At 38.6% G+C, this 2,678-nt stretch overlaps 1 protein-coding gene across 2 annotated transcripts in view; it reads right to left on the bottom strand.

Moving 5' to 3' along the window:
- Window positions 1-591: 591 nt before the first annotated feature.
- The window catches only part of kif21b (kinesin family member 21B), a 66,062-nt gene continuing 63,975 nt past the window's right edge, over window positions 592-2,678 (bottom strand). For both annotated transcript variants that reach the window (XM_044349018.1, XM_044349017.1), the window contains exon 34: window positions 592-2,678. This exon is cut by the window's right edge and continues 3,112 nt beyond it. The gene's annotated coding sequence lies outside the window, so the exon portion shown is untranslated.

A 2,678-nucleotide genomic window follows, 5' to 3' on the forward strand; every position in this document is an offset into this window, starting at 1 on the left:
GTGTAATGAAACAAAGACATTCAAATGAAATTTCAGGAGTGTAGTATATGGAGAGAGGAGATGGAGCATATACAGCTGGGAGGACGTGACAAGGTTTGTGTATGGATGTTTATTTGTTTGTGACTGGCATTCTCAAATGGTTTTTGCCTCCTTGGAGGCATTAATGGCCGTCGTACATCACAGTGCTTGTGTCTCCTGTCGCGGCTTGGACAAGCGCAGCTTGACACAAGTTAATGATCAGAGTTTGCAAGGGAAATGAAGATGTGTGAGTTTTGAGTCTGTATCTCTAGTCTTGAAGTAGACAGAAAAGACCTCTGGATGAAAAACATCCCCCCCCAAGGCTACATCTCATCTCTTACAACCTGTTTGTCAGTTTTTCCTGAATGATCAATTCCTCATCCATCTGCATGATAAATTATGGCTTTCTTTCTAAGCTCCACCTACAAATATAAATACTATTTTAAAAAACCCTAAAAATCTGGTCTGAAAAATTTCTTTATCAAAATTTCTTTTGGATAATCTCATCTCTCAATGATCCAAACTGCATATGGAGAGTCACAATGACATTCAATAATTTCAGTACACCAAAAGTTGTTTTTAACATATTTATTTTCTTGAGGGAAAATTGGATCCTTCATTAAATATTTACTTACATTATTTACAGTCAGAAGATATTATACATGGCTTGGTCACATGCATATTGTCATATAAAAAACTGTACACACATTTACACTCATTTAAGAGGGAGTAGTCTGTGCAATAAAAGGCACAAATGACCTTTGACCCTGCATCTATGTCCCATGTGTACGTATTTCACAGACACTGCCACATATTGTGTTACCATATGTGAGCTTGCTCTGACAACACATGCACCTGGGAAAAAAAACTACTTCAGCAGCTGCAGAGAAGACATGTGTTGATGTGTGATAGTGATTCACTGCCGAGCAGCAGCGGAGCAGTACGCAGCCCTCTTGATTGTGTCTAAATGCGATCCCATTCCTTCAGCAGCCTGAGGCAAAGATGAAAGTCTTTCCAGCCATAAGGATAAAGTGAGAAAAGACATTTTCTGACTTAAAACAGAATTCCACAATCTGCAAGACGATCCACAATCCTCAAGATACTCCTGTTACAAGTTCAGGATATTAAGTGAATTATTATTACTGTCCTACATACACATTCTGTTTCTATAAGGCAGTAAGGCCTGTTGGCTGAGGCACAAGGCTGGAGCTGAGATGCTGACTATAAGGTTTCATTTCCTAGTAGTCATAAGATGGTCGAGGCTTGGCTGGGTGGGATAGTGCTACAGCTGGTAATCACACATCAGTATGACTGGCAGCTTGAGTCTCCAATCTGTTCTGTGGTCCGATATCGAATACCAGATGGAGTAGTTAAAGCCACTATGGGTTGAATTTTAAGTTTTCTTAAAAATGTCTTTTCAAGTTTTTTCTGTAGGCGTAGAGTCATCTGTTGTTGTTTGCCGCAGTGTCTTTTTTTAAACTACCACTGGGGGGCACCAAAGTCAGAAAGTTTATACATATAGGGGCTTTAAAGACATGGCAAGGTATTAGCTAAGTGATATTTAGCTTTGGTCAAACAGCTTTCTAATTTAAAGCAGATGCTACTGGGGGGATACCTACAATAGATTATTTTTACATGTTTGGCTACAGAACAATGGCACCAGCTAGTATGGCGAGTAGGTTGCCAGAATCTGAGAGGGGAATTGATTGAACAATACTTTCTACATGCTAATTTAGTGCGGTAATATCCCTTTCCAAATAAGCATTTCATCAGGTGGGTTATTTCCCCTTGTTGATTGTTGCAAAAGAATTTGATTAATGTTAGAAAATGTCATCCTGTGTCTCAGATTCTTTCTTGGAGCAATATGACCAGTTTGTGGTCAGTAATAAGAAAAATGCCTGAATGCCAGTGGACAGCCAGGGAAATAAGGATGGAGTTAGGCTCTCCTGACCATCTAAAAAGATTTCCATGCTGCTCTGTCAAAGTGAAAATTCTCATTCATTGCAACACTTGCAATAAAAACAAGCATTTTAAAAGCAGGGACATACTGGGGACTGTCTGTCTATGTCTTGATTCTTGTTATCTTACATACTATATCAGCACAAACAATATCATTGATTACTAAATCTACTGCAGATTTTTCTTTTCAGTACAATTTCAGTTGTTTAAGCCTTGTTTGGGACTCATTGTCAACTCTTTGTAAACTAAGTCTAAAACTAGGCTTAATATACTGTATATCTTGAGTATTCACAGCAGTGTTCATCATCCAAAGTGCATGTAAATCCTAACTTGCAGAGATTATACTGAGGCCAGCTGATGACAAAAAAAGTCAGTTAACCTCAGTCATATTAAAAAAAGGTATAACACATCTATTTACACATCATCAAGTAATGAAGTGGTACTGACATTGGCAGAAGTACAAGCCTCAGAACTTGAGGCAACTTTGGTTGGGGCTAATCAATGCCAGATAATAATTTAGGGCTTCTGTTTGGCAATACAAAATCTTCCAGCGAAGCATCTTTTGCAAAGCACGCTCAACATTTCTGTATGCATAATTCATTCAACTGTCAACACGTCAGAATCTCAACAAATAGCCGAATCCCTCTGCGATTTTGATAGCAAATCCACTCAGATGTTGAGCATTGAGACTGACAACAGAA

The sequence above is a fragment of the Thunnus albacares genome, chromosome 4 (assembly GCF_914725855.1).
Source record: "Thunnus albacares chromosome 4, fThuAlb1.1, whole genome shotgun sequence".
NCBI lineage: Eukaryota > Metazoa > Chordata > Actinopteri > Scombriformes > Scombridae > Thunnus > Thunnus albacares.